At 42.4% G+C, this 27206-nt stretch overlaps 1 protein-coding gene and 1 pseudogene across 6 annotated transcripts in view; both read left to right on the top strand.

Moving 5' to 3' along the window:
* The window catches only part of WWOX (WW domain containing oxidoreductase), an 804193-nt gene that overhangs the window by 252907 nt on the left and 524080 nt on the right, over window positions 1-27206 (top strand). The gene's annotated exons all lie outside the window — the stretch shown is intronic.
* Window positions 13891-14226, top strand: LOC116470790 (U6 snRNA-associated Sm-like protein LSm3; annotated as a pseudogene).

Here is a 27206-nt window from a genome sequence, read left to right as displayed (position 1 = left end):
ACCCCCATGGGCGGGAGGTCAGTGTTCCTGAGGGATGTGGACGTGTCTGAGGCCAAATAGATGAGTCCCTACTGGGTTTTGCCTCTCCACAATCTAGAGGAATATTTATGGAAGGTTAACAGGGCATGGTGGTGCACACCTGTAATTCTAGCACATTGGGAGGCTGAGGTGAGAGGATTGCTTGACTTACAGGGGTTCCAGACTAGCCTTGGCAACATAGCAAGACCTCATCTCTACTTGGAAAAAAAAAATTAGCTGGGCATGGTGGTGTTCACCTATAGTACCAGCTACTTGGGAGGCTGAGGCAGCAGAATTGCTTGAGCTTGGGAGATGAAGGCTACAGTGAGCTGCGATTGTGCCGCTGCACTCTAATTTAGGCAGCAGAGTGAGACCATGTCTCAAGAAAATGTTAAAGGAGAAATACAAACTATTGAAAAAGGAAGGCTGAATGCTTTATCAGAAAACTGGATTTGGAGGGGATCTTTCAGGGTCTTTTAGTCAGGGTACATAAGTGTCAGCTGCTACGACAAACAACTTGCAACATCTCATTATCTTCATACAACAAAGCCTGATTTGTTCCTTTCATTGCATATCCAGTGTGAGTTGGCTGGAAGGTCCACCCTACACAGCCACTCATGAAGGCAGACTGAAGGGGACTCCACTATCTTGGAGCTACACTCTAAAACAAATAGCCTCCAAAGTCAAGGACTCTAACAGGATGAAGCAGCATTTTTTATGGGCAGGTTTGCAAGTGGCTTTTGTTGGTTCCATCAACATTCCACTGGCCAGAGTGAGTCCCTGGCCCCTATCTAATTATGAGGGAGGCTGAGATGTGAGAAGCACATGGGTGTTGGGAGAGCGCTAAAGGTGTCTAGCCCAGAAGCATGACCTCCAGCCAAGTGAGACAGGGAAGCCCAGAAAAATGTGTCAGTCACAGAACTTCTGGCATCAGAATCTGATTCCCAGGCATGCTTTCCACCATATGCATAGACATTTGCACCCCAGGGATAGCACCATTACTCCCAAAAATTGCTGGTTTGAAAGGGTACCTAAAAACAAGCCACCAGCTTGTCCCATTCCACCATCATTCTGCCATCAACACCGAGGTGTCGGAGTAGCAGTAGAGTCACATATTTCTTAGTGAGGGAGCCCGGATGATCCCGTTTGTGCTAGAGGATCTGAGTTCATTTCATGAAACTGAAGCACCTTCTTGGAGCTATAACCTCACCTTGGGATGGGCCATCGCAGGTGACGATAAAGGTATTTTGTCACATACAAAAAACTGCTCACATACCTTGTATTTATATTTCCTTTGACGTGAACCATGGACATCCAGTAGGCCACACAACATTCCCACTGCCATGTCGGCTTGTTTTTCTTTTGTTTTCTTGTCGAGCCTCATGAGACAACAGGGAGATGCAATATTGTACAATGGCACCATGACTGTGCCTCCTGGGTGTCCTCTGTGTGCTCTCAGCAGTGTCCCTGATGTGAGGATCTTCTTATTCTGTGTGTGTGCTTCTGCTGTTGAAAGCTGCCTGTCACCCATGATGCTGTGCTGATTGAGCAAACTAATCCATAACCTGCTGCCACGTTCCTCGGCTACTTGCTTCTAGGCACATTAAACGGTCCCTGCACAGGTCCTCATTTTTCTCCTGCTTCTATTTCCATATTAATTCTCAATCAATCACTGATGGCCAGCTGTCAACAGGCATTATTTCTGGTAGGACCTGAAGATGTATATCCCTTGTTTTCAGATTCCTCGCCTCTCATGATGTAACACGATGCTCTGAGATGGGTCTTTTTTTTTTTTTTGAGACGGAGTCGCCACACCTGGCTAATTTTTTTTTGTGTTTTTAAGAGATGGGTTTCATGTGGTTTAAACTGTGACCTCATGCTCCCCCGGCCTCCCAAAAGCCACCGCTCCCAGCTGAGCTGGGTCTTAATGCTTCTTGGCGCAGCCCCCTTGAGTCTTCATTATGGCAAATCTAGTACAGGTGCTGAGAGGAGGTAACTCTTTAAAGGGACAGGATGTAGAAACGTGGCTTCATGGACAGTATTTTAGTATATTTCTGTAAATAGCACATGTGCTAAATAGTACATTTGTGTATGGATATGCACCCAGCTAGGGACCTCTTTAATGGTCATTCTTTTGGGAGGTGACCTTTGGTTCCTAAACTTTGGTGGACACACCAAGGACTAAAGGAGTGACTTGCTGTCAGTTCTTTGTCATTCAGCTGCTTTAATATTAATATGACATCAGTTTTGGCCTTCAAAAGTTTCCCTTTTGCTGAGAAATGATGATGGTGACAATGATAATGACGATGACCCTTGGTTGGAGCAATGCGGTCTAAACGTGGCTGCATCATCTTTCTTCTTTTGCCTTCCTCCCTTGCTCTTTTTCTGCCCCACGTCCCTGCCCCTTCCTCCCACATCACCCCACGTTTTTTTTTTCTCCCCACCGCCAAGAAATGCTCCAGAACGCCATTATTGTTCCTCACCATAGTCAGGTATATCATCCTAAGGGCAGAGGGTGAAAGTGCGTAATTAGTGCGTTTCACCAGACTGAGCATTATCCTGGGGCAGGTGCAGGGGAGGATGGCTGGGATTTCTGAGTGAATGGCAGCGTTTTGACTGCATGATGAATAAATATGCTGGGCTCAGAGGACTCCGGGTGATAAGCATTTCTTTGTGGTCTGCTAAGTGATAGGACCCACCGCTTAATTTCTCTAAAATCTGCATTTGTCAATTTTGTATTTTTTCATTTGAAAGATATTTGCTTAAATAATTAGGCCATATAAATCTAGCTCCCAACTTCCATTTTCAAATGATTTCCAGCAAGGAAGATGGAATTACCACGAGGAACCTGTTCTCTTGTGTTTCTGCTTAGATGGCTGGGTCTACACCAGGCTTTATTTAAATGAACACAGGAAATGCCATTCACCTTTACCATGAATGGGAATCTTTGCCTGTGACTCTATCATGTGAATTAGCAGAGCTTGGCTATTATTCCCCTACTTTGGTAGATACCGGCTGTACAGAAGGGAACCCCATTTTCAATGAGTACCTGTGTGCTGGGCACTTAGCTGGTCTTTACACACGTACTTCATTTGAAGGTAAGGAATTGACTTAAAAGAATTCCCCATTCCACCTTCCCAACTCAGTTGCCATTTGGCCCTGGTAAAGCTGTACTTTCTCACTTGTTCCTTATTTAAAATAGAGAAAAGTGCATCAAGCTGTTGCTAATCTGTCAGGCCTTCTTAAGGTGTCTGAAGAAGTTAATTTGGTGAACATGGGCTTCAGGGTCAGACTGCTTGTGTTCCAGTCTCGATCCTATCACTTCCTTGCTGTGGGAACTCTGGAAAGTCACTTAACCTCTCTGAGCAAGCTTCCATTTTCCCAGGTGAAAACGGGAGTTAATCCTAGTCCCCACTTGATAAGATGGTTGTGGAAAGTACAGTGTGTCATGGACCTAAAGTACCTGGGAGATTGTCCTGGATGTCATTTACTCATAAAGTTGGCTATGGTTATTGGTACTACTAGTATTACTGTCAAGTCAGTCAAGTGGCTGAGGAGCAGTACGTGGGGGTATACAGCATGCGGGCCTCAGAACTGCAGAACTTCTGCACAATTTCCAGCAAGCTAACCTCTCTGGACATCATATTCCTCATCTGAAAAAGGGAGACTTCAATCTTATTTAATGGCAAAAGTCACAATTACTTTTGCAGCAACATAATAGAATTAAGTAAAATAAGGCTAGACATGCTGGCTCGTACCTTTAATCCCAGCACTTTGCGAGGCCAAGGTGGGCAGATTACTTGAGCCCAGGTGTTGGAGACCAGCCTGAGCACCATGGCAAAACCCCATCTCTAGCAAAAAAAAAAAAAAAAAAAGAAAAAAAAGTAGTCGGGTGTAATGGCACACCTGTAGTCCCAGCTAGTCAAGAGGCTGAGGTGGGAGGATTGACAAAGCCTGGGAAGTCAAGACTGCAGTGAGCTGTGATCCCGTCCCTGCACCTCAGTCTGGGTGGCAGAGCAAGACCCTGTCTCCAAAAAAAAAAAAAAAAAAAAAAGTAATGCATGGGAAGTCACTTACACAGTTTCTGATATGGGTAGACACTCAGTGAAATGGCCATTAATATTGCTGTTCTTAATTCTGAAAACAGAGTGGGCCATTTGAATGCTCACTTTGATATTTTTTTAAAGGAAAAATTTGAGGCGTTTGACACATGCCTTTTGCTTACTTGCTTGGATTGGTTTGATCAACTTTGTTGCGGTCTAATTTATGTATAATAAATTGCATCCATTTAAATATACAATTCAATGGGTTTTGACAGATGCACATGCCCATGAAACCACCATGAAAATAAAAAAAATAGAACATTTCCGTCACCTCAAAAAGATTTCAAATGCCACTTCTGTGGTGTATGACTCTTGAGTCCAGACAGCCCCAGCTCTAGGTAAACCCTGGTCTGTTTTCTGTCACTATTGATGAATTTGCATTTTCTAGAATTTTAGATAAGTGAAGTTTTATAGTATTTGTTTTGCATCTGGTTTCTTTCACTCCGCATAATGACCTTGGGATGTACCCATGCTGCTGCCTGTATCAGTGGCTTCTTAACTGTCATTGGTGAGTAGTAGTGTGTTGTGTGGAGAAACCACATTTTAAAAAAAAATACCTAATTACCTGCTGATAGACATTTGGGTTGTTTCCAGTTTTTAGCTGTTGTAAATGAATAGTAATGTGAACAAAGCCACCATGAATATTTATGCACTAGTCTTTGTGTGGACATATATCTGTTTTATTTTGGGATAATACTCTGGAGTGGAATGGGCAGGGTGGTCCGTATAGGGTTATGTTTAACTTTTTAAGAGGTTGGCAAATACTTCCCTAAAGTAGTCATCCTATTTTACATTCTTGCCAACAGCATTTAAGGGTCCAATTCCTTTACATCCTTAATAATACTTGATATTGTCGGTCTTTTAAATTTTCTGTTTGGGTACATAGTGGTGTTTTGTTGTATTTTTTTTAATTGTGAAATATGTGACTACTGATGAGTAATGATGTTGAACATGAAAACTATGCTTATTGGTCATATCTATGTTATTTTTATTATTTTTTTGAGGTGGAGTCTCGCTCTATTGCCTAGTCTGTAGGGCAGTGGTGTGATCTTGGCTTATTGCAACCTCTGTCTCCTGGGTTCAAGCGATTCTCCTGCCTCAGTCTCCCAAGTAGCTGGTGTTACAGAAGCCTGCCACCATGCCTGGCTAACTTTTGTATTGTTTTATTTATTTATTTTTTTTAGCAGAGACAGGGTTTCACCATGTTGACCAGGCTGGTTTCGACTCCTGACCTCAGGTGATCTGCCTGCCTTGGCGTCCCAAAGTACTGGGATTGCAGGCGTGAGCCACCGCGCCCGGCGGTCATCTCTTTTTTGCATTTTTGTGGGGGTCGGGGTAATAGGTTTACTGAGATATAATTCATATACCACACAGTTTCATTTTTAATGTTTTCACAAGTGTACAGTCATCGTCACAATCAAGCCATAGCTTCTTTTAAACTTTGTCTTCCTTCTCTTTTTAATCATCCCCTTCCCCCACCCTCTCCATTCTCTTTCCGTCCTTTAAATGTCAGTGTCCCCCACAATTCTGTTGTGGACCCTTTCTCCCTTTGGCCAATACTCCTTCTCCTGTAGATCATACCCATTCCGAAGATTTCAGTCATCAAATCCATTCCGATCTGACTCCTGTTGTATCCGTATGTCCAGTTCCAAGTATCTGTCCATGGTGTTGGTCCCAGGTTATTCGCACCTCATACATCTTTGGCACAGCATTCTTGACAGCTCATAAAGTCAGGCTGTTACCCCCACAATGTCCCCCCACATATCATTCCTGTCCGTACCCGACACCCCCACCTCCTGCATGTTGCTGAGGCTCTTAGAGGTGTTGCACCTTCCTGACCTTCACAGTCCGAAGCCCAAGGAGACACTTGATATTCATCTAATAAATAAATGAACTTGTATTCTCCAGATTGCTTGAAAATATGCTTCACTTTTATCTTTCTTAGAAATTAATTGCATTACTATCTTATTAAAGGTCAAGAAAAATAATTCATACCGCGATTCATGAGACTGCTAAATAGTTGCCCTGGCAATTTCTGATTATAATTTTAGAAATATTTCTAACCTCTGGCCTTTTTTCTTATCTCTATTTAAAGCTTTTCTGGAAGGAATTCAATTTCCACCTTCCTTAATGTTCCTTAAATGTTGTACATATCTTAAAAGTGGATTCCTCATAAAACAATATGGATTATGGTCTTACTCTGTTTAACGGTATGAAAGCTCGCCTGAAAGGACAAGAATAAGACTCTCTTAAAATCATGCCCAAGTTTTAAAGGAATATAAAACTTTCTCTTTAAAAATATACCTTTCTGCTTTCATCTCCTAACCCACAAAGCTCAAGTCTAGCTTAATTCAGACTTGGAAATAGTTCTTTTATTATTGCTCCCTGCAATGGGAGCAGAGCTGAGGCTCCCAAGGTCTAGAGTCGACATGAAAATACCTTTGCTTGTGGGCCATAGCTGTGTTTCTTCTTAACAAGGCAGAAGCCCAGAAGAGACTTCATGTACTGTGACTGTAATAAAGAGGGTTGTAAGCAGAGAAGCTGGAATTTGAAAGGTTATGTACAACTCAAGCTGCCTCTGTAATGTCACTTATATCCGAGAAAGAGTGGCAAAGAAGCATCCCAGCAGATAGCTTGAGGGTGGGGTAGGGGGATAGGTTGTTGTTAATAGGGAATAGGAGGAAAAGGATCATAGAGGCAAAGAGCTCGATACATACACTGATGCGGTGTTTATTTTGTTTTAGTTTTTTGAGACAGAGTCTCTGTCGCTCAGGCTGGATTGAGTGCAGTGGCGCAGTCTCGGCTCACTGCAGCCTCTGCCTCCTGAGCTCAGGCAATCCTCCTGCCTCAGCTCCTCGAGTAGCTGGGGCTAGAGGCACGTGCCACTACACCCAGTTAATATATTTTTTTTAGAGACGGGCTTTCCCCGTGTTGCCCAGGCTGGTCTCTAACTCCTGAGCTCAAGCGATACACCCGCCTCTGCCTCCCAAAATGCTAGGATTACAGGCATGAGCCACAGTGCCCGGCCCTGATGTGATGTTTGAATTCAGAAATTGGGAAGGAGGGTCAGCTACCTATAACCAAAATATAAGAGAAAGAAAGACTTGTATCTGTTGTTAGTGAGTTTTTCTGGTGATGATGCATTAATGGAGGAAATAGAGGGATTAGCAATCAGGGAAATCAGAGTGGAAAATAGCCCAACAGAGGAGAAAAGAGGAAGTCTGAACGAGGGCCACATTGCAGATAGAGGCTGGTGTATTTGTCTGCTCAGGCTGCCGTAACAAAATATCACAGGCTGGATGACTTGAACAACAAAAATGTATTTTCTCATAGTGGTGGAGCCTAGAATTCCAAGGTCAAGGTGCCAGCACAGTTGCTGTCTTCTGAGGTCTCCCTCCTCGGCTTGCAGACAGCCGCCTTCCCACCGTGTTCTCATATGACCTCCCCACTGTGTGCACGCATCCCTGGTTTCTTTTCCTGTGTCCAGATGTCCTCTTCTTTGAAGGACACCAGTCCGATTGCAATAGGACCTGCCCTCATGGCCTCATTTTTTACATAATCACCTCTTTAAAGGCCTTACTTCCAAATACAGTGACATTCTGAGGTAGTAGGGGTTAGGTCTTCAGCATATGACTTTTGGGGAAACAGAATCCAGCTAACAACAGTTGGGGATGAGGCTATAACAAATACCACTGCCCAGTGTTTGCAGGGGGATATCATGCTTTTCAGAGACCATCTGCATCCTTATCTCACTTAATCCTTGCCTCACTGTTTAGAAGAAGCCAGCAGGAGGTCCTAGTCAGCTGATGGGAGATTACATGGCCCTGACTGTCGTGCCTGGTGCTGCAGGCCACCTTCACAGCCTGGCCACATCTCTTCCCATTTATCCATGGACTGGCATGAGCCCTAATGGTGCACCCTTCTGACAATCCTTCATCCTTCCCAGACGTTTCATCAGCCAAGTGAAATTTGCAATTGTTTCAGTGATTGAAATTATGCTTGGAGTGCAGGTGTCATGGATGAAATAGCAATGCCTTGGGGTGACGAATTCAGTGTAGAAATAATTTTAGCAAGCCCAGTGATTGGAAAACAATGACTCAACTTTGAGCTATATTGATGTTGTATTTCCGGGCTTTTGACTGAGTCTCATTCCCCAGAAATAATCCCTGTTAACATTTTGGTTTGTGTCATGGAAGTGCATTCTCTTCTATAAATTACCTAATGCCCATACAATACATACGCCTGCATTTGTACACTCTTAAGCCAAATTACATTGTACTGTGTATTCTCTAGCAGGCTGCTTTTTATTGAACTTGATGATAAATTGCAAACATTTGACCATGTCCATAAAGTTTCTTACCATGATCTCCAACAGCTAGGCAATATTCTATCTTATGGGTATACCATAATTTTCTGAATCCACAGTCTCATCAGAGTCCCAATAGTTGCCTGATATGTCTCCATCAGTTGGGAGGTATGTTTCAAATGTTTTATTATTAGAAATTCTTAGCGAGCCGAAGTTTGTAAATTTTCTCAAACTACTTTATTGATACATAACACAGATACCATAAACTTTGCCCTTTCAAAATGTACAATTCAGTGCTTTCAGTATATTCAGAGAGTTTTGCAGCTGTCACCACCATCAAGATTAGAATATTTTCATTTTCCCAAAAAGAAACCCTTGGCTGGCATCCTTTTCCCCACTTCCTTTTCTCTCCACTCCCAACCTGTGTCCCAGCCCCAGCTAACCACTCATCTGCTTTCTGTCTCTATATAGATTGGCCTGTTCTACACTTTTCCTATAAATAAATCAGATACTGTGTGGCCTTTTGTGTCTTGATCCTTTCACTTAGCATCATGTTTTCAAGGGTCATCCATGTTGTAGCATGTATCACTACTTCCTTTTTTAGGGCTGAATAATGTTCCATTGTATGGATATACCACATTTCATCTATCCATTCAGTTCATGGACATGTGGGTTGTTTCCACATTTTTATTGTCAATAATGCTTCCAGGTACACTTGTCTACACCTTTTTGTGTGGATATAGGTTTTCCTTTTTGGGGGTATGCTCCTAGGAGTGAGTTTCTGGATCACATGGAACTCCTTGTTTAACCTTTTGAGGAGCCACCAGATTGTTCTCCACAGCAGCCGCACCCATCTACATTCTAACCAGCAGTGTAGGAAGGTCCCGATTTCTCCATATCTTCACAAACACTCGCTGTCATTTTTCTTTCTAGTCTTGTCATTTTATTGGGTATGAAGCAGTATTGCATTGCGTTTTTGATTTTGATTTTCTTCATGGCTAAGGATATTGAACATCTCTTCATGTGATTATTGGATGGATGATTTTTTCAGCGGTTATCAGATCACCCCTGTAGTCATGCCCACCTCATTTTCTTACAGTGCAGTGTGTGGTTTTAGGCACATACCAAGAGCTTACAGAGATCCTCCTGGTTCAGAGGAAAGATTCACATCCCCAACAAACACTGCTCCCAGATTACAATATACAGAGGCTGAATTGTAGCCCATATCACTTTTCCTTTAAATCCCTTTACTTTTTTGTGCTATAAGAGTTTGAGAATAATAATTCTGCAGAAAAATTACCCGTTGTCCAGCAGTTGTGTAAAGTAGGAAACTTGGATGCCTGACTGCATTGGTTTAGCCAGAACCGTGGCCATAAAACCTTGCCTAGCCCCTGGGGATGGGGTGAGGGGGGATATCATATAAGCTTTAGGTGGGGCAGAGGGGTGGTCTGCCCCTGTGCAGGCAGGAATGTTCAGGAAACAAGCTGCCTGTGCTTCTAAATATTTGACATTCACTGATGGCCTGGATCCTGATGAAGCGGAGCAGGTGCCGGCTCTATGTTGCACGTAGCTCCTGTATATCAGCCCTGCTTGGCTATGCATATGTTTTTTGTTAGTTTTTGAGACAGAGTCTCACTCTCTTGCCCAGGCTGGAATGCAGTGGCACAATGTTGGCTCACTGCAAACCCTGCCTCCCAGGTTCAAGCGACTCTCCTGTCCCAGCTTCCTGAGTCTCTGGGATTACAGACATGTGTCACCAGGCCCAGCTAATTTTTATATTTTTACTGGAGATGGGGTTTCACCATGTTGGCCATACTGGTCTCAAACTCATGACCTCAGGTGATATGCCCCCCTCAGCCTCCCAAAGTGCTGGGATTATAGGCATGAGCCACCGGCGCCCAGCAGTATGTTTGTTTTTCTTAAAACCTAGACCAGGAGTCAAACACTCAAATGTCTGATGGTAGCAGTTGAACCAGAGCTTTGGAGTCAGCGAGACAGTAGAGAGCGGTGGAGATGGTGGCGCACAAGTGGGTCCATGCCCCATCTCAAGGAACAGCTGCAACTCGGCCTACCCGATTGTGAAAAGGTGAGCGTATGCAGCCCAGACCTTGGCTTCTCTGTCTTCATTTTTCACAGGAGCTGGAAGTTTGGATGTGCAATGTGAAATCTCACAAATTAAAAATGTTACTTAACTGTATTTTGTTTCCTATCTCTGCTGTAACAAATTTTCTCAATGTTAGTGACTTAGAACCACACAAAAGTTACACTTTACAGTTTTGGAGGTCAGTGATCCAAAATAGGTCTCAGTGAGCTAAAATCAATGTGTCAGCAGGACACCATTTCTTTCTGTAGGTTCTAGGAGAGAACCCACTTCCTTGCTGTTTCCGGCTTCCAGGGACTGCCCAAATCCTTTGGCTCATGGCCCCTTCCTCTATCTTCAAAGCCAGGGATGGCTGCTCAAGTCCTTCTCAAACTGCCCTGTCCCTGGTTCTCTCTGTTTTGCTTCTGCTTTTAAGGAACCTTGTAACTTCAGGGAGTCTACCCTGATAATCCGGGATAATCTGCCTATTTGAAGGTCAGCCAATTAGCATCCTTAATGCCATCTACAACCTTAATTACCATTTGCTATGTAAATAACATATTTACAGATTTCAGGGATTAGTGCATGAACATCTTGGGGCAGAGGGCATTCCACATACAGCAGTACCTATAATGTATATGCTTCTTAAAGAATGCATGAGTCTTAAATTTGTTCTGTGTCCTTGGAGTGTATAGCAGAGTTAGATAGATCCTTCTGGATTGGTGGTTGATGGAATATTGGCTCTACAAAGGAACTGGATAAGAGAGTAGAGAAAAGATCAATCATAGCACTAGCTTATAGTTTGTTTTATTCTTTAATGATTTTTTAAAAATATTTCTCTCACTTGAAAAGCAGTCTTAGAAATTAACTAGAATGAATAATTTATTTGTGTTTCTTCTTTTGTAAAGTAAAGGCACTTTGTAACTCAGATTTTAGTATGAGGAATAAATAAACTACTGTCTGTTTTCCTTTGATCTTTCTATCTGTGGTCCAGCCAGCCAGCTAACTATGCATTCCTTTTTCTGCCTTTTCATTATAACACCTATCTTAGCAACTCTTCATTGCTGCTTTGCAAAGAGGATTTGTCATTATTTCTGTAGGGGCCCATGTATAATACCTCAAGAGAAAACGACACAGATGAGGCTATTAGGATTAAGGGAAAATCAAGGAAATTGAGAGGTAAAGCGCTATCCAGAAATATTGGCCAGAAGCTATAAACAGATGCAACAGCTGGGCTGAAGAGTTATCTGTGAGCCTTCCAGGGGTGTAAGCCAAGAGAAAGACAGTTCACCAAATCTATCCAGTAATAGAAATCATCCAGCAGCAGTGCCACTATGAGATGTTCAATACGTAGCACCTTTCTGTCCCTCGTCCTCTTGCCATTTGGGACAGGATTAGAAAGCCAAAGGCTTTCTGAAATAATCCTTAGCTATATTCTTGGTATTCACCAAGGAATTTACCAATATGCAAAGACTTGGGGATAATTAGTATTATGTTTGCCATTATCTGCAGTAATATTATGAAGATTAGAAATGCAACTCTCTGTGCTCCAGAACTGCAGTCTGTGGCTTACCTTGAAGAAGAACTTAAGAACTTACTGAAGTGAGCAGGCTCACCTGCCTTTGCTCAGAGCCACATCATCTGCAGGCAGGATCCACAAGGTCAGCAGTTAACGTCAAGTTGCACAGCCTGGGCTTGGGTGGCATTCGCTTTACCCTTGCCCTTGATGTGTTGCCGAGTTGTCAGTATTCTCGTAAAATTCCTGGGTGATGGCTTCTTCTATTCTCTTTATTTCCTTAAGTGAACATCTGTCTAATTGTTCACCTCCATCGCTTTAGTGCTTTCCTCATGCTTTCTCTCTTTCCAGACAATAAACTTTATTTTCTTCATAAGAATTCAGTCTACGCAAGGGTATTAGGCAGCTTGTTTGCACCTTCTAATTCCTGGATGTTTTCCAGAAAGGCTCTTTGCAGTAGTTCCAATGGGTTCATCTGTGAATCGGGGAAGACAATGCAGCTTTGTGTTTGGGTTTTTATCGGTTACCTTCTGTTTGTAAACATCTGTTTGGAAACGTTTGCTGGTGCCCACCCCAGCACGCCCCACCCCCGTCAGAAATAAAGGGATTAATCTCTTTTTGCTTGGCATAGGGAGAAGACAGTGTCTGCTGATGTGCTTAGCTTTTTTTTTTTTTGGTTAGGTGTGTAGGTATGTGACTGAAACCCATAGACTTTGCACATATTGTCAGATGACTTTCCAGAGGCACTCAGGCACTTCATTTCATTAATGGGGATGAAGCCCGTTAATCTGCTCATTACTGCAGTTTAATTTTGATGCTGGTTTTTGATGATGTATTGAAAAACTGTATACTGGCAATTACAACTGGAAAACATTTCTACTTCAGAAGAGACCCTTATTTTTCATATGCTTAGAAATATCCATCAAGCCAGTTTTTAAGGCTTTTTATCACATTTTATTCTTAATCTTTCTGAATTCTTTATTATATTTTGCTTGATAAATAGTTGGATTTTGTTTTTTGGTTCAATGTAAGAATATTCTTAAACTAGGTAAACTAATTGTTTGTCATTATGTTCTCTGATTCTGTTAAATTTTGTTTTCTATTTTTTATGTTTCTGGGTTTTTGTAGATGGCCTGTCTTTAAAACTTCTTGATAGTTTCGATTAAATTTTCATATATCTTCAAAAATAGAGATGACAGCCAGGGGTGGTGGTGCATGCCTGTAATCCCAATACTTTCGAAAGCCAAGGTGAGGAGATCACCTGAAGTTGGGAATTCAACACTACTGGGCATCATGGTGAAGCTCCGTCTATACTAAAAATACAAAAATTAGCCGGGAGTGGTGGTGCATGTCTGTAGTCACAGCTACTTGGGAGGCTGAGATGGGAGAATTGCTTGAATCTGGGAGGTGGAGGTTGCAGTGAGCTGAGATGGAACCATTGCACTCCAGCCTGGGCGACAGAGTGAGACTCTATCTCAAAAGAAAAGTAGAGAAGATAGTATAATGAGGCTCCTGTCTGCCAGTCACCCTACAGTAACTATTAGGAAACTCCTTTTTTCTCTTGAGTCATTGCTCCTGTGTGTGTGTGTCTGTATAGACAAAAATATGTATGTATACATATATGTATATGTATGTGTATAGATAAAAATGCATATATGGGGCCGGGACCAGTGGCTCACTCCTGGAATCCCAGCACTTTGTGAGGCTGAGGCGGGCAAATCACGAGGTCAGTAGATCGAGACCATCCTGGCTAACACGGTGAAACGGTGTCTCTACTAAAAATACAAAAAATTAGCCTGGCGTGGTGGCAGGCGCCTGTAGTCCCAGCTACTCAGGAGGCTGAGACTGAAGAATCGCTTGACGAAACATGGCGGACCACGTAGATCAGCAGCAAACTACCAACACTGTAGAGGAGCCCCTGGATCTTAGGCTCAGCCTAGAGGAGCAAATTTATGTGAAAATGAGAGACGACCGAGAGCTTCCAGGCAGATTACATACTTAGGATCTACATTTAAATATGATCTTGGGAGACGTGGAGGAAACTGTGACTACTATAGACATGGATAAAGAAACATACGAAGAGACATATAAATCAACAAAACGGAATATTCCAGTGCTCTTTGTCCAGGGAGATGGCGTTTTCCTGGTTGTCCCTCCACTGAGAGTTGGCTGAAACAAAGAATTTGTCCTGTATGGAAAACAGTGGCCTCTCTAAATGCTCAAGACGTTCAAAAGAGCATACATTTGGATGTTAAGAAGCATTTGGATGTTAAGAAACCCGCATACATTTGGATGTTAAGAAATAATTCTGGGGATTCTTCCACTCCTGAAATGAGTTGATTTGCAGATAACTCACAACTTCTTAAGCTAAATGGTATTTTCATTTTTCTTAAGCTCTTCCAATAAATATGACCACCAAGATGCAGGAAAACAACAAAAAAAGAAGAATTACTTGAACCTGGGAGGTAGGGGTTGCAGTGAGCCGAGATCACACCACTGCACTCCAGCTTGGGCGACAGAGCAAGACTCTGTCTCAAAAAAATAAATAAATAAATAAAAATGCATATATGTGTATTTGTGTGAATGATATACACATATATAAAATATATGTAACACACATATATAACACATTTCTTTTTCTAGTGTATGTGTACCTTGATTTATGTCTCACATACTCAAAATTCTCAACTTATTTTAAAAGAGCACAACCTATTTAAGTAGTAAAGATTCAAAGCCTTGTTCTAAAATGCTTAATTTTCCTGTGGATTTGTGGACCTGTGAGAAAATCTCAGTTCCCAGGCAGGAAGGAAGCAGATATGACACATCTCTAGTCCGTTGTAAGTCGCCTACCCTAGACCTCATATCCAGCGCTCTGAATGTGGCAGACATAGGTGCAGGGCATTGGGACAGAGAGGTGCACTTTGAAAGGCTAGCACGTGGAAACAAAAGTTCTGGCTGGGCATGGTGGCTCACACCTGTAATCCCAGCCCTGTGGGAGGCTGAGGCGAGCGGATCACGAGGTCAGCAGTTCAAGACCAGCCTGGCCAGCATGGTGAAACAGCATCTCTACTAAAAATAGAAAAAATTAGCCGGTCACAGTGGTGTGAGCCTGTAATCCCAGCTACTCTGGAGGCTGAGGCAGGAGAATAGCTTGAACCTGGGAGGCAGAGGTTGCAGTGAGCTGAGATTGCACCATTGCACTCCAGCCTGGGCGACAGAGTGAGACTCCATCTCAAAAAAAAAAAAAAAAAGTTCCAATGCATGACATGTTATATGAGATCTTTACCCAATCAAGGATTAAATGGCCAGTTCCTAAATGACGCCTACCTTTTTGTGGCCATGTATACCTTTGCCTCAATACTACTGGCATTTGCTGAAATCCATTTATCAAGATACAGGGATGCATTTCTAGAAGGCCCAGGCAGGGGTGCTGGCCAGGAGACACCAGGCATAGATTCTCCTTTCTCAGAGCCTTCATGGCCCCTACTTTGAATCTTTGAGTCACTGCAGTAAAGTTCCTGATGTTTGACAGTACTCCTTATGAAGGGAGTCATGTGAGTTGCTAGCTGGGTTCTCTAGATGGTGGTGTCATGCCAACGTGGAAGCCACTAGCACAGAGACCATGCTAGGTTCCGTTGAGACCTGACTTTGGGAATAGCACAGGTACTTACTTTTTCAACACCACGCAAACACACTCCAGAATGCAAAGGAACCTGCACTGTGCCATCTTGCTCTTCCCTGCATAGCCACTTCTCTTTCCAGTGGTGTTGGTATTTTGGTTCATTTAATCAGCGTGGGTAGGAGGTTGGCTTGGTCCCTTCAATCTTTAACCTTCCTGCAACACTGTCTTTGTGATGTTACCATAACCTTGATTTTTGAGCAATAGAATTGGGCATAAGCAGAGAAAATGTGGTCTGGGACACAATTGTGGACTCTTCTATGCTAAACATTTCCATATCATTAATGTTCAACACAGCTTTGTGGGGTTGGAGATACAATTATCATTGTTATGATTTTATTATCAATACTAGCTGTGATTATTGATCACTTCCACATGCCAGGCACAGTGCTGGGTGCTATATGTTTATTATCTAATTTATTGCTTGCTGCACTCTTGCTGGGTATATGTAATTATTCCCATTTCACCGGATCTCTGGGAGTTTGGTGAATTAATCACCCAGCATCCAAATAGCTATCCAGTAGCAGAGCTGGGATTCAAACTCGGTTAGACTGACTTCTGTGCCTGTTTTCTTGCCTATGAGGTGGATGCATTGAGTAGGAAAAGGCCAGTTACTCCTGTTTGTCACTGATACAACTGGGGACCTGTTCCCGGAGATGTGGAGCTGTGCGTTAGGGCTGGGTCGAACACACATACATGAACCATATGCACAAGAACTTTCTCATCTTTATGCATACCCTTGGAACTAGTTCTTTGGTTCTGTAAAAAAATCATGCACCAGATAAAATGTTTAGTAACACAGAGAAATCTAATTGTCAGTTATCTTCTCAACACACATTAATGAACAATTCTCCTGTCGAAAGATAACCTCTTGTATTTACAAAAAAAAAAGAAAAAGTACTGTCATCAGTAAATTCATTCATGTATGTTATACACTCACATACAAAATGTATCTATTTGATTAAATTAGAACTCTGCTAATGAATTACTTTTCTTGGTTGCGCAGTAATAAAGTCAATGTTGTAAATATAATAATTATAGCCAGGTGCAGTGGCTCACACCTGTAATCCCGGCACTTTGGGAGGCTGAGGTGGGAGATCACTTGAGGTCAGGAGTTCGAGACCAGCCTGGCCAACATGGTGAAACCCTGTCTCTGCTAAAAATACAAAAATTAGCTGGGTGTGGTGGTGCATGCCTGTAATCCCAGCTACTCAGAAGGCAGAGGCCGGAGAATTGCTTGAACCTGGGAGATGGAGTTTGCAGTGAGCCGAGGTAGTGCCGCTGCACTCCAGCCTGAGCAACAGAGCAAGACTCCGTGTCAAAAAACCAATAATATGTGTGTGTGTGTGTGTGTGTGTGTGTCTGTGAATTATAGTTGAATACATACAAATGAGGGAAAAATTGTTCCATGTATCAGGAACAATTACTGTGAATTTTCTGTAGCTCTTCCTGACTTTTTAAAATTCAAATATATTTCACAAAGTTGAAATCACGTTTTGGTCTTTTTTTTTTTTTTTTTTAACCAGGCATATAGTGGCCATGTTTCTATATCAACACATACTCTTTGGCAGTGCAGTTGTACTTGACTTTACATTATAGCTTCATAACTTACTAAGTTAATCCCTTATTGCTGGGCACAGATTCTGTTTTCCATTTTTTCAGTCGTGAGCAATGTTGCTGGTTGACCTGGGCTAAATAAGAAGTTTAAATGCAAATAGATAATTCTTGAGACAGCTTCTCCCCATATATACTCTTTCTCCTGCAGTGTCTGAGTGTCTATACCTTCCTGTACCTTCACCATATCATGTATTTATCATTTTATAGTGAGTTGCATTACTTGCTAGATGAGATTGGATCTCCTTTGATAACGCAAAAGAAGGCCTGGGTTTGCTTGGCAATTTTGTTCCAATATTCTTTTCAGTTTTAAATAAGTTTTGAACAAAAAGCTTTAGCATTTTACATAAAAACCTCTAAAGCTCTCAGGCTAATTAGTAATGTACCATATGCAAATTAAGTTTTTCTCTGCTGTGCTTAATTCTTATTAACACACTAATCATGAGGGCCCCCAAATGGCTATAAGGAGAACATTTAGAAAACATATGAAGGATCGATAGTTGGTACTTAGGAAATCGATGAAACACTTTTTTAATCTATCTTGGAGCTGAAAGAGAAAAAGGCTTAAAATGAGTTAGAATATGAGTTTTTCAGCATCTTATAGCTTATGTGTTAAAGCAAGATTTAAAAAATACATTTAACATACTAAATTTTTCAAAAGCTACAGAGATACTGGTAACATTTTAAAAAAATAACTTACATTTTCATTGTGGAAATCAGCGCACAAAAACACAACCTTGTATGAGACAACGAGATGTGCATGAGAGGCCCTGATTTTGAGAAGCTCATAACTCGGTGTGAGAAACACACAAGGCATGGTGCCATTCCCATCCTGGGACGAACAGGGAAGACTTCCTGGGAGAGGTGACTATGGACTTAAGTTTGCTGTGACACAGCAACAACATGAGGAATGAATTTTGTGACCGAAAGATTGTTAGTTTTCTGTAGAGGGAACAACCCGCATCTTGCAAATTTGCCTTCGTTATTCAATCATTGGAAAATAATTTCAAATGACCTTAGTAGTTCTCAGAATTTTGGATTTCAGGAAACAAACTTTTTAAAAAGAAAACAAAAATGAGGATACCAATTTAAGCTTGCCAAAAAGATTTTCCCCCAAAAGAAAAACACATTAAAAACAACGACAAAAATCAACAAAAATTAACACTATGCCCCCATCAGCAATCAACATTACTTTCTAAAAGCAAGGGTGTTTTGACACCAGACATTGTGAGGTCATCCACCTGCTCTAAGGGACAGGCATTTCACTGGTGTTTTGTCAATTTTTATTTTGAACTAATTTTAGACTCATATAGAAGTTGGAGAAATAGGCTAGGCACAGTGGCTCATGCCTGTAATCCCAGCACTTTGGGAGGCCAAGGGAGGCTGATGCCTTGAGGCCAGGAGTTCGAGACCAGCCTCGTCAAATCGTGAAACCGTTTCTACTAAAAATACAAAAATTAGCCTGGCATGGCAGCGCACACCTGTAATCCCAGATACTTGGGAGGCTGAGACATGAGAATCACTTGAAGCTGGAGGCTGCAGTGAGTCAAGGTCTTGCCATTGCACTCCAGCCTGGGTGACAGAGGGAGACTCTGTCTCAAAAAACAAACAAAAAAAAGTTGCAGAAATAGCAATAGTTCACAGTATCTCTACTTTCTTCTGTAATTTTAGCAATTTACCTAATCATGGTATAATAATCAAAACTAGAAAATAGACATTGGTACTAAATATTAACTATACTTGTTACTCAAATTTCACCACTAACACAGTGTCTTTTTATTCCAGGGTCTAGTCCAGGATGCCACATTATATTTAACTGTTGTATCTCCTTGGTGCCTATAGTACTTTTTTTTTTGAGACAGGGTCTCTGTCACCCAGGCTGGGGCGCAGTGGCACGGTCATGGCTTACCGCAGCCTCCACCTCCTAGGCTCAAGCGATCCTACCACGTCAGCGTCCTGAGGAGCTGGGACTATAGGCAGGCACCACCATGCCTGGCTAATTTTTGTATTTGTTTTGATCAAGGCAGGGTTTCATCATGTTGCACAGGCTGGTCTTGAACTCCTGGGCTCAAGAAATCTGCTTGCCTCGGCTTCCCACAGTGCTGAGATTGCAGGCGTGAGCTACTGCACCTGCCTTAAAGCCTTCAATCTTTGATAGTTGCTTACTTATTTCCTTCTTTCTGATCTTGAGACTTTGATTTGTCAGTATTTTCTCATCATTACGCTGAGTGTAAGCATTTTTTGGCAACAACATTATAAAAATGATGTAGTGTTTTTCTTAGTATATTATCTCAGTTAGAACATAATGTTGATCTGTCTCATCCCTGGTAATGTTAACCTTGGTCACTTGGTTAACATGATGTCTGCTGAGTTTTTCCAATGTAATGTTATTAATTTTTCCTTTGAAATTCATAATTATTTGAAGGGAGGTGTTTTGAGATTATGCTAGCAGTCCCGTTTTCCTTAAACTTTCACACGCTGACTTTCTGTTGTTGGATCTTGCCTGCAGCAGTGTTTACCATGATGCTTGGCTAGTGGTGACTATGTATTTCCCTTACTCTTTTTACACTTACTAATTGGAATTCTTCTGAAGAAAGAGCTATCCCTTCTTCCCATTTCTTTCTTTTCTTTTCTTTTTGTTGAGTCAAAGTTTCACTCTTGTCGCCCGGGCTGGAGTGTAATGGTGCGATCTTGGCTCCCTGCAACCTCTGCCTCCCGTGTTCAGGCGATTATCCTGTCTCAGCCTCCCAAGTAGCTGGGATTACAGGTCCATGCCACCATGCCCAGCTAATTTTTATATTTTTAGTAGAGATGGGGTTTCACCATGTTGACCAGGCTAGTTTGAAACTCCTCATCTCAGGTGATCCTCCCACCTCAGACTCCCGAAGTGCTGGGATTACAGGCGTGAACTACAACGCCTGGCCCCTTCCCATTTATTTCTGATTCAATTACTTTATATTAGCATAGATTCACCGGTATTTCTTTTTTTTGATTTATTAATACCTCCATTTATTCTGTTGCTGAAACCATTCCAGCTTTCTCTGGTTGGCTTCTATGAAGGACGCTATTTTAATGGGGTGATTTTTTTCTTCTCACTGCATTCTTCCTCACTCCCCACTTTTTATGTCCGGTTGCCATAGGCTGGTGAGAACTTGGTTTTGAACAGCTGAAGGTTTGCTGTTAGGGACGTGCTAGCCTAGGGAATGGTACTGAACTCGTGGGAGCGTGTTAGTATCAGATGTGTGCCTCGTCTCTCTTGCCTGTAGCAAGAATAAGAGAGGAGACACAGAAAGGTGGGGATGGGTATGTGAAGCAGTCCAAAGAAAAAAACAGGGCAGGCATTACAGGCTCAAGCCTGTAATCCCAGCAGTTTGGGAGGCCAGTGCAGGTGGATCACCTGACGTCAGGAGTTCAAGACCAGCCTCGCCAACATAGTGAAACCTCATCTCTGTTAAAAATACAAAAATTAACCAGGCGTGGTGGTGGGCACCCGTAGTCCCAGATACTCAGGAGGCTGAGGCAGCAGCATTGCCTGAACTCGGTAAGTGGAGGTTGCAGTGAGCCGAGATGGCGCCACTGTACTTCAGCCTGGGCAATGGAGCAATACTCTATCCACCCCCACCCTGCAAAAAAGAAAAGAAAAACTCTTGGTGCTTGTAGAAGAGGCATTTATTTCTTTTAGGATTGGATGGCGCTTGGAGGGTTTCCAGGAAACAGCCTCAACCTATAAATAATAGACACAGTTAATGAAGAACTTACTGTGTGTCCAGTAGATAAATACAGCACAAGCATTATTTTGTGTAATCATCTCACAATCTTATGAAGGAGATACTGATACTTTGGTTGCAAAGATGAGGGAAGTGAGGTTCCGAAGTTGCTAAATGCATAAAGGAGGTGGTGGTGTCAGAATGGCATCCTGCTCAGATGGTTGCCTGGGGCTGTGTCCAGAGGAAGACCTCTGGTTCCTACCCCAGCATTAGGCAATCTTCAAGTCTTCAGTTCCATGGGTAGGGGAGAAGACTTTCCATCTGCTCTCTAATGACAGTGGCACCCACACCCGTATTACACCATAAAATCTTTTTTATCCAGTATTAGGAAAAAAGAAAAACCTTTCCATTGGTCACTCTGTGTGTGTGTGTGTTCGTGTGTGTGTGTGTGTGTGTGTGTGTGTGGTGTATGTGTTCACCGTGCTATGTGAACTGTGGCTTTAAATGTATTCTTGTCAATTCTATATATTTTAAAAATGTTGCTTTTAGGCCGGGCACGGTGGCTAACGCCTGTAATCCCAGCACTTTGGGAGGCCGAGGCGGGCGGATCACGAGGTCAGGAGCTGGAGACCATCCTGGCTAACATGGTGAAACCCTGTCTCTACTAAAAAAAGAAAAAGACAAAAAATTAGCCGGGCGTGGTGGCAGGCGCCTGTAGTCCCAGCTGCTCGGGAGGCTGAGGCAGGAGAATGGCGTGAACCCGGGAGGCAGAGCTTGCAGTGAGCCAAGATAGTGCCACTGCACTCCTGCCTGGGCGACAGAGCGAGACTCCATCTCAAAAAAAAAAAATTAATGTTGCTTTTAGAGTATAAGCAAGTTTGGGGCATTTTTGAGGGCTTTTTTTTTTCTTTCTTTTTTTTTTTTTTTGACAGGATCTTAATATATCACCCAGGCTGCAGTGCAGTGGCGTGATGACAGCCCGCTCCAGCCCCAAACTCCCAAGCTCCAGTGATCCTCCTTCCTCAGACCCCCCAAGTAGCTGGGACCACAGGTGCACACCACCACTTCCAGCTGATTATTTTAAAAAAAATTTTGTAGTGACAGCGTCTTGCTTTGTTTCCCAGGCTGTTGTTGAACTCCTGGGCTCAAGTGATCTTTCCACCTTGGCCTCCCAAAGTGCTGGGAATCCAGGTGTGAGCCACTGTCCCGGGCCAGTTTTAACTTGCAATGATTTCATAAGAAATCCACATCTGAGAGTCCCACAAGGTAAAATATTCCCCTTTCTTCTAAATATACTTGACCACCACCGTTCAGGTTCTTATATTAACCCTCCTATATTTGCCAACCCTCAACCTGTTAGAAACAAGAAATGGGACTCTGGAGTAGATCTTAGCAACATCATGAGATCCAGCCCCTCTAGCTTACAGCCGAGACAGTGAGGTCCTGTGGGAGGATGTTGGAGAGCAGGAACTTGCCCAAGGTCATGTGCAGAGTTCGAGGCAGGGTCTGGATGGGAAGCCCAGGCCGTCTGTCCGCCGTCTTGTTGTGATGCTTCCGGAAGAATGCCTGTCGCTCCTGCTGACATCCGACTGACTAAGTGGGCAAGAGGAATTCTTCAAAACAATTTAATAAATGCTTACATTTTCTCTTGGCCCCGTGCCACATCCCCCACTCAGTCTTGTTTTCAAGGTAGAAGGTTCCTTTAGAGCTAGTGACCTTGCCCTTCCTGGCCGTGGATGTCGCTCTCCATCCGTAACCCTCCTTTCCAGCATCCCTGTTTGCAGCAAAGACTATAATTTTATTTTGGGTTTGGGTATACTGATTACATTTTAGCTTCTGGTATGTTTTCTTACCTGTCACAGCTATTAAATTTATTTTAATAGTTACTTTACTCTCCTGATAGCCACTAAAGGGGGAATTGGATATTGTCTATCACTTGATTGGTCTGTGAACTAAGGCTGTATCTAATTACAAGGCATTGTATTGGTTCTGATTTATTAACCATTTACTTGGCTTTGGAGAAGGCAGCATTTTTAGTAGTATTGTTGAGCCTGCATGTAGCTTTTCCAGGAGGGCAGGGTGCCCGGAATATCTGATCTTACAGTTATTACTTTGTGTCATATATAATCTTGTTTTTTCCCTGCAACAAATAAATCTTTGGGACTCCTGAAGAAAAAAAAAATGGGATAGGAAAAAAAAAAAATCTGTGGTTACAGTATAATAAAAATAAACTGTTTGTCGTGACTGCAGCTGACATTTATCAGCCTGTTTGTGGGTGCTCTTTCTCTCTCTCTGTAATGCAGAACATAATTTGTCACTTTGTAAATACATTCCAGTCTAAATCCCTGCCAGCATCTGTTAGTGTTTGAAGGATTAATGTGCTACCCTGTGTATGTCTGCACTTCCAGGGAAGAGTGTAGCATCTGATTATGGATCTTGGGAGAGCAGGAGGGAACAAGGTATTTTCTGTGCTTTTTCCTACATGCAGTCGTTTTGACCTTTTTCTGATTTTTCTTGTCTGTATCCCATTCTGCCTAGGTACCTGGGATTTCCTCCTTAGCAAGGATGATCCTGGTTCCCACCCTTTCATCTGTCTGTGATAGTCACAGTTGAAGTCATAGTATTTTATGTGTACTATGGGTTGAGCGGTGGATGATTCTTTGGGGCCAGTTAGACTTGGGTTTAAATTCTTTCTCCAGCTAGTTTATGAACTTAAGTTATGTAATTTCCATTTCTTCACTTGCAAAATGAAGATGCTAATACCTACTTATTGAAGTTGCTGAGGATGAAGGAAGAAATAAATGTTAATGCAAAGTGCCCAGTTGAGTGCCTGCCAAGAGTAACTGGTGGGCCTGTGTCACCTTCTGACATCATCAGTGTGATTGTCTTCAGCGCATCCATGGAAGTGAAAGCATTGGAGGAATCTAACGCCATGAGCCAGCTGGTAGTTATGTTTTTGTTTTGTTTTTCTTTTTTTCTTGCTGGATAGTGGGTTCTGTTTATTGAGAAATACTTAATCCCTCTAAATCAGGTGCTTGCTAGGGTTCTTGGCACTCAGAGCATCCCACCAATAAACTGTGGTTCCCAACAATGCTTGCAACTGAATCTGGGCAACAATGAACATGACTTCAATAATGACAAAAAGATTCAGATTCCTGCTGGAAGGTCCATATGTGCTGTCCCTAGTAGGATCCTGGAATTCCCTGAATCATAGTGTTGCTTGTAATTCTTCACACATTACGAAGTGGCTCTATAGATTGCCTACCACCTTTTATCTACTGCTGTCGTTTCGATTAGGAAAAGATTGCCAGATGTGGAAAAAATAGCCTCATTAGTAACTTTTCTGTAAGCAATCTCCTTATTTCTTGTTTTTGTTCTTTTGTTTTTTGTGTGTGCTTCCGCGTGCCCCTCGTCTATGGCTCCCCCAACCAAATTTCTGTGTCTTCATTTGCAACTCTCTTTTCTCCAGTAAAGAGGAAAGTGTATAGTGCTCCTTTCATTAGAGAAACATTATTTTGTTATTGTTGTTTCGGTTTGGGTTTCTGAAGTATTAATGCATATGAATTGGACAGAAATATTATGCGCATATGCCAGGTGGCCAAGATGGGGCTTGTGATTTGAAGCTTCTTTTCCTAGATTCAGGAAAGTATCACTAGTTGATCAGGGAATACATCTTTGGGCCCATTGGAAAATGTCTATTCTTAGCACCCTGAATGCCCAGGTATTAGCATACTTGGGAAATGTGTAGAAACCCGTATTTCAATTTACTGACCATTTTTGGTAAATTCCCAGAGATGCCAAAATGCATTTCAAAAAGCTTTCATGTTCAAGAAGACGTGGAATGATAGAAAACATTTAATGCTGTTATGTATGAAGTGAAATACTGTTAAACTTTTAGATTATTTAATAGAAGACACGTTTTATGAGGCGAAGTGTTTACAGATGCTCCCTCTTATGCCTATCCACACATCCTTAACTCTTCACGTTGTTTGAGGCTGTTAGGCTGTTTTTTATTGTATACTTCATCAAATAGTGGGTGGTAAACAACAGATACTCTAAGGAATGGCGTGACATTCTCCTTTTTTCTCATGCATTCGTTGGAACCTGAACATAGTATTAATTGTAAGACTGTTAGACTTCAGGGGACTACACTCTTATTCTAAAATAGTGGTCAACTAACTGTGCCCTTCAGGCAGAATTCCTGCCTAGGACCTGGCTTTGTAATTAAAGTTTTACTGGAACGCAGGAACACCAATGATTTACATATCGTCTAAGGTCACTTTTGCTTTCATGCTATGAAAGCTGAGTATTTGGTAGGTACTTGAAACATCTAAAATGCTTACTATCTGGCCCTTTAGAGAAAAGGTTTGCCAATCTCTGTTCTAGAGGATTCATGGTCATTTGGAAAGAAAAGTATGTTAAGTCAAAATGAGCAGGTGGTTGGATTAGTATTTTCTTTCTACACATACAGAAACTTCCTATCATACCTGACTCAGTTGTCAAACTTGCTGAATCCAAAGCCTGGGGGGTGGATGTAGGAGTGAAGTTGAAATTAGCTGGGTTTTTTTTTTTTTTTTTTGTATCACAAAAGTTCCTTTTTTTTTTTAAGGCGGAGTCTCACTCTGTTGCCCAGGCTGGAGTGCAGTGGTGTGATCTCGGCTGGCAGCAAGCTCTGCCTCCCAGGTTCACGCCATTCCCCTGCCTCAGCCTCCTAAGTAGCTTGTATTACAGGCGCCTGCCACCACGCCTGGCTAATTTTTTATATTTTTAGTAGAGACAGGGTTTCACCATGTTAACCAGGTTGGTCTCGATCTCCTGACCTCGTGATTCACCTGCCTCGACCTCCCAAAGTGCTGGAATTACAGGCGTGAGCCACTGCACCCATCCGAAAAGTTATAATTTTAATGGTCTAAATCAAACTTGTTCAACCTGCAGCCTGTGGGCACATGTGGCCCAGGACAGCTTTGCAGCCCAACACAAATGTATAAACTTGCTTAAAGCATGATGAGATTTTTTTTTGCCCTTTTTTTCTTTTTCAGCTCATCAGCTATCATTAGGGTTAGTGTATTAATATTTTATGCATAGCCTAAGATAATTCTTTTTCCAGTGTCACCCAGGGAAGCCAAAAGATGGGACACCCGTGGAAATAAAACAGAAAAAAGTTGTAAAAGGCTTTGAGTTGATGAACAGAACAACATTTTTGTAAGTAAAGTACTTATGGATGTGGCCCTTTCGTAATCTCCTGGGCTCAGGGATAATTTCCAGGCTGGGGAGACAGTTGTGGCATGGAGATGGCAGTAATGTTTTGGAATGAGAATTGACTTGTCACAATGGAGGGAGAACTACCATCCCAGTTGGGCCAACCTCTTCTCTTTTTTTCTTTTTTTGAGACAGAGTCTCGCTCTGTCACCAGGCCAGAGTGCAGTGGTGCAATCTCAGCTCATTGCAACCTCTGCCTCCCGGGTTCAAGCTATTCTTTTGTCTCAGCCTCCTCAGTAGCTGGGATTACAGGTGTGTGACACCACACCCCGCTAGTTTTTGCATTTTTAGTGGAGACAGGATTTCACCATGTTGGTCAGGCTGCTCTCAAACTTCTGACCTTAGGTGATCTGCCCACCTCAGCCTCTCAAAGTGCTGGTGTTACAGGTGTGAGCCACTGTGCCCGGCTTCTGCCAGCTTCTAATTATGATTTTTGAGCACATTTCGCATGCTTTTTCAGCCTTTGTTTTGTTTATAAACTAGAAGTAATTATGTCAACTTTGTAAGGGCTCAGTAGGGTAGAATAAGTCCATGTCTGTAATCTACCCTTCTGTGAACAGAGGGTATGTTCTCAAAAGCTTTCAATTAACATGAGTGGAATGGATTTTCTAAATTTATACAGAGGAGAAAGTTGTAGGTCCTATATGAGCGATGACAGGTGATACATAAGTTAACTGGAACATATGGCCCTCAGCCACAATTTCCCCAATCCCCTTCTGGGGGATGCTTTGTAGACCTGATACCCCAGAAAGAAATGTGGCCTCATAAACTCACTGCTGTCCTTTGGTTTTCCTGATGTACCAAATGTAGTAAGTCCTCTTTTCAATGTGGTGAAAGCTGTGGGCCACCCCATCAGGCTGCAAGTGCTAGAAGCTCTTCCCATAGAGAACATCTATATCCTCAAGCCAAGGAGAAAAAGGAAGC

Source organism: Hylobates moloch, unplaced genomic scaffold (assembly GCF_009828535.3).
Source record: "Hylobates moloch isolate HMO894 unplaced genomic scaffold, HMol_V3 SCAFFOLD_6, whole genome shotgun sequence".
NCBI classification, from domain to species: Eukaryota; Metazoa; Chordata; class Mammalia; order Primates; family Hylobatidae; genus Hylobates; species Hylobates moloch.
This window is presented reverse-complemented; position numbering and strand designations above follow the sequence as displayed.